Source organism: Aegilops tauschii, chromosome 6 (assembly GCF_002575655.3).
Source record: "Aegilops tauschii subsp. strangulata cultivar AL8/78 chromosome 6, Aet v6.0, whole genome shotgun sequence".
Taxonomy (NCBI): Eukaryota; Viridiplantae; Streptophyta; class Magnoliopsida; order Poales; family Poaceae; genus Aegilops; species Aegilops tauschii.
Window position 1 is genome coordinate 149,558,418 of NC_053040.3, and position 7,911 is coordinate 149,566,328.

Consider the following 7,911-nt stretch of genomic DNA (forward strand, 5'->3'; position numbering starts at 1 on the left):
GCTTGGATGCGTTCTCCCAGATCCTCGGCAGTCACGATGGCCCAATCAAAGGCCTTATCACGGGCAAGTTCTGTTCCAATGGAAAGGACCGAGCCAAGCTTGACGAGTGGTTCCGATCCCGCGCCATAGATCAGCTCGAGAAGCTAAGTTATAATGATGGGCATATGCGCTTGCTGCTAACATCCGCGCTCCGCTTCGCGCCCACGCTGCGCCTCGCCAAGTTCATGAACTACCATCCCCCCTTAATGACGCGCCCGCTCTTTTTCTACCACGACTAAAGCACCTCGAGCTCGTCGCCGTCCGCATCCCAAAGGATGACATGGAGCACCTGCTCCGCGGCTGTACTGCACTCGAGTTCCTTCGTCTTCAGGCGATGAATTGCTTGAGTACCTTGCACATCACCTCCAGGACTCTCCGGACTATTTATGTGTGTTGCTGGTGCTGCAACGAGAGATCACAAAAGGTGGACCACAATATGGTCATCCAGGACACATCTTCACTTGAGAGATTACTTGTAGTTGATCAACAAGGTCCAACAAGAATCAATGTCATTTCTGCGCCAAAATTGGAAGTGGTGGGCTACTCGTCTGTCAAATACTACAACTTTCAGGTACAACAGTCGCCTTATATACCTCTCCTTCTTAATATCAACCTTATTTCTAGTTTTGAAGATGTATCTTCGTCTCATCAAGCGAAGCTTCACCCAGACTCTGGGCACATTGAAGGTCTTGCCACTAGAATCTGTCGGCCCCAACCTAGACCAAGTTGTCAGTTGCCTGAGATGCTTTCCATGCCTGAAGAAGCTGTATATCAAGGTGATGTTCCTTTCCTGTTAAATGTTAACCATAAGGGAGTTCAATTTTTTGCACCTTTTCCCAAGTTTACAATGACAATGTACTACGATTTCTGAAGGAATTTTGGAGGATTTTAGGACATACACCCCCACCCCATATTGGTTGCTTCATTCATATGGTTACAGTCGTCCATAAGCATTTCTCCTTTGGATTCATCTGTACTAGTTTTCTTAGGGAATTTTTCATCCAATCCAACCTCTTGTGAAGAAGGCTACATGTTTCTAGATTGTAAATGCTCATGTTAATCATGCCAAATCGAAGATGGCACATTGGTGCATTTTACAAATCCTGCAAACCAAATGGGCGTGTAGCAGTGTTCAAAGCTGCATGTAGGCACTAACACGTTCTCTTCTTTTGCAGATAATAATAGGCCCGGAGGTGGATAACGTTTATAACGACAATCACATCGAATGCCTGGATCTACATCTCTCAAATATTACTTTGAACTCCTACCGAGGGACCTTACCGGAGATTACACTCGCCAGGTTCTTTCTTGCCACAGCAAAGGTGCTGAGGGTACTGAGGTTGAACACGGATTTAATTAGGAAAGATCAATGGTATGATTATCAGAGCCGGCAGGTACTGTGGAATGGAAGTGCCTCCAAACATGCCAAACTTCGTATTGGAAGAGCATATGGCAAAGCAATTGGAAGTTATTGTGTCAAACCCATACATGACTTGTCAGCAGCTGATCCCTTTTCAGAAATGACGCAGCTTGCAATGTTTGAATTTGGGCGTTGTAATCTTTCAATTTGAACCTTGCAATATTTATGGTATTTGTTATATTGAACCGTTTTTGTTCTCTTGTCTCAACGCAAACAGTTCATCTGGGTGAACGGCATGTCGTACATCGCACACACCTTGATCTGGCTGACCATTTCTTTTGTGTTGCCTAATCACAAACAGTTCATCTGAGTGAACTGTATGCTGTACATCGCACACACCTTGATCTGGCTGACCATTCCTTTTGTGTTGCCTAATCACATACAGTTCATCCGAGTGAACCGTATGCTGTACATCGCACACGCCTTCATCTGGCTGCCCGTTTCTTTTGTTCCCCCTCATCGAAAACGGTTAATTGAACTGAATCGTATGCCCTGAATCGCAGACGCAACTAAAATCTGAACCGTGTTTGATGCATCCGTCATCGCAAACATTTTGTGCATTTTTTGACAGTTTTTTTACACCATCGTTTGCGATTATTGCATCGCACACAGTTTCATCGAAGGGTCTCTGATCATACTATCACGTTAGCAGCATCCTGCAGTAGTGCACCCTCGGGGCCGAGGGTATGTACCAGTAGCTATGTGTTTGATCTCTCTCTCTCTCTCTCTCTCTCTCTCTCGTGTTCTTGATCTGGCACGATCTTGATGTACTGCGAGCTTTGCTATTATAGTTGGATCTTATGATGTTTCTGCCCTTCTACCTTCTTGTAATGGGTTGAGTTTTCCCTTTGAAGTTATCTTATCGGATTGAGTCTTTAGGGATTTGAGAACACTTGATGTATGTCTTGCATGTGCTTATCTGTGGTGACAATAGGATATTCACCTGATCTACTTGATGTATGTTTTGGTGATCAACTTGGGGGTTCAGTGACCTTGTGAACTTATGCATAGGGGTTTGCACACGTTTTCATCTTGACTCTCCGGTAGAAACTTTGGGGAACTCTTTGAAGTTCTTTGTGTTGGTTTGAATAGATGAATCTGAGATTGTGTGATGCATATCGTATAATCAAAACCGCGAATACTTGTGGTGACATTGGAGAATCTAGGTGACATTAGGGTTTTGGTTGATGTGTATCTTAAGGTGTTATTTTAGTATGAACTCTAGGGCTGTTTGCCACACTTATAGGAATAGCCCAATAGATCGATCAGAAAGAATAACTTTGAGGTGGTTTCGTACCCTACAATAATCTCTTCGTTTGTTCTCCGCTATTAGTGACTTTGGACTGACTCTTTGTTGCATGTTGAGGGATTGTTATATGATCTAATTATGTTATCATTGTTGTGAGAATTGCACTCGTGAAAGTATGAACCCTAGTCCCTGCTACGAAGCATTGCAATACTGTTTTTGTTCACTTTTGTTACTAGTTACCTTGCTGTTTTTATAATTTCATATTACAAAAACCTATATCTACCATCCATATTACACTTGTATCACCATCTCTTCGCCGAACTAGTGCACCTATACATTTTACCATTGTATTGGGTGTGTTGGGGACACAAGAGACTCTTTGTTATTTGGTTGCAGGGTTGTTTGAGAGAGACCATCTTCATCCTACGCCTCCCACGGATTGATAAATCTTAGGTCATCTTCTACCTCTTGAGCATGCGTTGGTTTTCCCTTGAAGAGGAAAGGGTGATGCAGCAAAGTACCGTAAGTATTTCCCTCAGTTTTTGAGAACCAAGGTATCAATCCAGTAGGAGACTACACGCAAATCCCTAGTACCTGCACAAACAAATAAGAACCTTGCAACCAACGCGATAAAGGGGTTGTCAATCCCTTCACGGCCACTTGCAAAAGTGAGATCTGATAAAGATAATAAGATAAATATTTTTGGTATTTTTGTTGTATAGATTGAAAAGTAAAGATTGCAAAATAAACGGCGACAGAAATAGCACATTGGCGGGAGATTAATATGATGGAAGATAGACCCGGGGGCCATAGGTTTCACTAGTGGCTTCTCTCAAGATAGCAAATTCTACGGTGGGTGAACAAATTACTGTCGAGCAATTGATAGAAAAGCGCATAGTTATGAGAATATCTAGGCTTGATCATGAACATAGGCATCACGTCCGTGACAAGTAGACCGAAATGATTCTGCATCAACTACTATTACTCCACACATCGACCGCTATCCAGCATGCATCTAGAGTATTAAGTTCGTAAGAACAGAGTAACGCATTAGGCAAGATGACATGATGTACAGGGATAAACTCAAGCAATATGATATAAACCCCATCTTTCTATCCTTGATGGCAACAATACAATACGTGCCTTGCTGCCCCTGCTGTCGCTGGGAAAGGACACCGCGAGATTGAACCCAAAGCTAAGCACTTCTCCCATTGCAAGAAAGATCAATCTAGTAGGCCAAACCAAACTGATAATTCGAAGAGACTTGCAAAGATATCAAATCATGCATATAAGAATTCAAAGAAGAATCAAATATTGTTCATAGATAATCTTGATCATAAACCCACAATAATCGGATCTCGACAAACACACCGCAAAAAGTATTACATCGAATAGATCTCCAAGAGAATCGAGGAGAACTTTGTATTGAGATCCAAAGAGAGAGAAGAAGCCATCTAGCTAATAACTATGGACCAGAAGGTCTGTGGTAAACTACTCACACATCATTGGAGAGGCTATGGTGTTGATGTAGAAGCCCTCCGTGATCGATTCCCCCTCCGGTAGAGCATCGAAAAAGGCCCCAAGAAGGGATCTCATGGGTACAGAAGGTTGCGGCGATGGAAATAGGGTTTCATGGTGCTCCTGGATGTTTTCAGGGTATATGAGTATATATAGGCGAAAGAAGCAGATCGGGGGAGCCACGAGGGGGCCACGAGGGTGGGGGCGCGCCTACCCCCTCGGCGCGCCTCCCTGCCTCGTGGCCGCCTCGTTGCTTCCTTGACGTCCACTCCAAGTCTCCTGGATTGCGTTTGTTCCAAGAACGATCATCGCCAAGGTTTCATTCTGTTTGGATTCCGTTTGATATTCCTTTTCTGCGAAACACTGAAATAGGCAAAAACAACAATTTGTTGGAAATATACCCTAGATGCAATAATAAATAGGTTATTATTATATTTCCTTGTTCATGATAATCGTTTATTATCCATGCTAGAATTGTATTGATAGGAAACTCAGATACATGTGTGGATACATAGACAACACCATGTCCCTAGTAAGCCTCTAGTTGACTAGCTCGTTGATCAATAGATGGTTACGGTTTCCTGACCATGGACATTGGATGTCGTTGATAATGGGATCACATCATTAGGAGAATGATGTGATGGACAAGACCCAATCCTAAGCCTAGCACAAGATCGTATAGTACGTTTCCTCAGAGTTTTTCTAATGTCAAGTATCATTTCCTTAGACCATGAGATTGTGCAACTCCCGGATACCGTAGGAATGCTTTGGGTGTACCAAACGTCACAACGTAACTGGGTGGCTATAAAGGTGCACTACAGGTATCTCCGAAAATGTCTGTTGGGTTGGCACGAATCGAGACTGGGATTTGTCACTCCGTGTAAACGGAGAGGTATCTCTGGGCCCACTTGGTAGGACATCATCATAATGTGCACAATGTGACCAAGGAGTTTATCACGGGATGATGTGAGTTACGGAACGAGTAAAGAGACTTGCCGGTAACGAGATTGAACAAGGTATCGGGACACCGACGATCGAATCTCGGGCAAGTAACATACCGATTGATAAAGGGAATTGTATACGGGATTGATTGAATCCCCGACATCGTGGTTCATCCGATGAGATCATCGTGGAACATGTGGGAGCCAACATGGGTATCCAGATCCCGCTGTTGGTTATTGGCCGGAGAACGTCTCGGTCATGTCTGCATGGTTCCCGAACCCGTAGGGTCTACACACTTAAGGTTCGATGACGCTAGGGTTATAGGGAAAGTATGTACGTGGTTACCGAATGTTGTTCGGAGTCCTGGATGAGATCCCGGACGTCACGAGGAGTTCCGGAATGGTCCGGAGGTAAAGATTTATATATGGGAAGTCCTGTTTTGGTCACCGGAAAAGTTTCGGGTGCTATCGGTAATGTACCGGGACCACCGGGAGGGTCCCGGGGGTCCACCAGGTGGGGCCACCAGCCCCAGAAGGCTGCGTGGGCTAAGTGTGGGAGGGGACCAGCCCCAGGTGGGCTGGTGCGCCCCCCACCAAAGCCCAAGGCGCAGGGAGAGTGGGAGGGGGCAAACCCTAGGTCCAGATGGGCCTTAAGGCCCACCCTAGTGGCGCCCCCCTCTCTTCCCCCCTTGGCCGCCCCCTAGATGGGATCTAGGGCTGGCCGCCACCCCTTGGGGTGGGAACCCTAGAGGGGGCACAGCCCCCTCCCCCCTATATATAGTTGAGGTTTGGGGCTACCCAAGACACGAGAACGTCTCTCTTTAGGTGCAGCCCTACCCCTCTCCCTCCTCCTCCTCTCCCGCGGTGCTTGGCGAAGCCCTGCGGGATTGCCACGCTCCTCCACCACCACCACGCCGTCGTGCTGCTGCTGGACGGAGTCTTCCCCAACCTCTCCCTCTCTCCTTGCTGGATCAAGGCGTGGGAGACGTCACAGGGCTGCACGTATGTTGAACGCGGAGGCACCGTTCTTCGGTGCTTAGATCGGAATCAACCGCGATCTGAATCACTACGAGTACGACTCCTTCATCCGCGTTCTTGCAACGCTTCCGCATCGCGATCTACAAGGGTATGTAGATGCACTCTCCTTCCCCTCGTTGCTAGATTACTCCATAGATTGATCTTGGTGATGCGTAGAAAATTTTGAATTTCTGCTACGTTCCCCAACACAATTTGCATTGGGCCTTCGGTTAGTAGGTTAGTCCCAAAAATAATATAAAAGTGCATAATAAAGCCCATTAAACATCCAAAATAGATAATATAATAGCATGGAACAATAAAAAATTATAGATACGTTGGAGACATATCAAGCATCCCCAAGCTTAATTCCTGCTCGTCCTCGAGTAGGTAAATGATAAAAATAGAATTTTTGATGTGGAATGCTACCTAACATAATTTTCTATGTAATTTTCTTTATTGTGGCATGAATGTTCAGATCCGAAAGATTCAAGATAAAAGTTTAATATTGACATAAAAATAACAATACTTCAAGCATACTAACTAAGCAATTATGTCTTCTTAAAATAACATAGCCAAAGAAAGCTCATCCCTACAAAATCATATAGTTTGGCCATGCTTCATTTTCGTCACACAAAAATGCTCTCATCATGCACAACTCCGATGACAAGGCAAGAAATTGTTTCATACTTTAGTATTTATCAAACTTTTTCAACTTTCACGCAATACATGAGCGTGAGCCATGGACATAGCACTATGGGTGGAATAGAATATAATGATGGGGGTTGTGTGGAGAAGACAAAAAAGGAGAAAGTCTCACATTGACGCGGCTAATCAACGGGCTAGGGAGATGCCCATCAATTGATGTCAATGCAAGGAGTATGGATTGCCATGCAACGGATGGACTAGAGCTATAAATGTATGAAAGCTCAACAAAAGAAACTAAGTGGGTGTGCATCCAACTTGCTTGCTCACGAAGACCTAGGGCATTTGAGGAAGCCCATGGTTGGAATATACAAGCCAAGTTCTATAATGAAAAATTCCCACTAGTATATGAAAGTGACAAAATAAGAGACTCTCTATCATAAGGATCATGGTGCTACTTTGAAGCACAAGTGTGGAAAAGGGATAGTAGCATTGTCCCTTTTATTCTTTTTTTGGGCCTTTCTTTTTTTGGCCTTTGCTTTTTTTATTTGGCCTTTTTTATGGGACAATGCTCTATTAATGATGATCATCACACTTCTATTTATTTACAACTCAATGATTACAACTCGATACTAGAACAAAATATGACTCTATATGAGTGCCTCCGGCGGTGTACCGGGATGGGCAATGAATCAAGAGTGACATGTATGATAAATTATGCATGGTGGCTTTGCCACAAATACGATGTCAACTACATGGTCATGCAAGGCAATATGACAATGATGAAGCGTGTCATAATAAATGAAACGGTGGAAAGTTGCATGGCAATATATCTCGGAATGGCTATGGAAATGCCATAATAGGTAGGTATGGTGGCTGTTTTGAGGAAGATATAAGGAGGTTTATGTGTGATAGAGCGTATCATATCATGGGGTTTGGATGCACTGGCGAAGTTTGCACCAACTCTCAAGGTGAGAAAGGGCAATGCACGGTACCGAAGAGGCTAGCAATGATGGAAAGGTGAGAGTGCGTATAATCCATGGACTCAACATTAGTCATAAAGAACTCACATACTTATTGCAAAA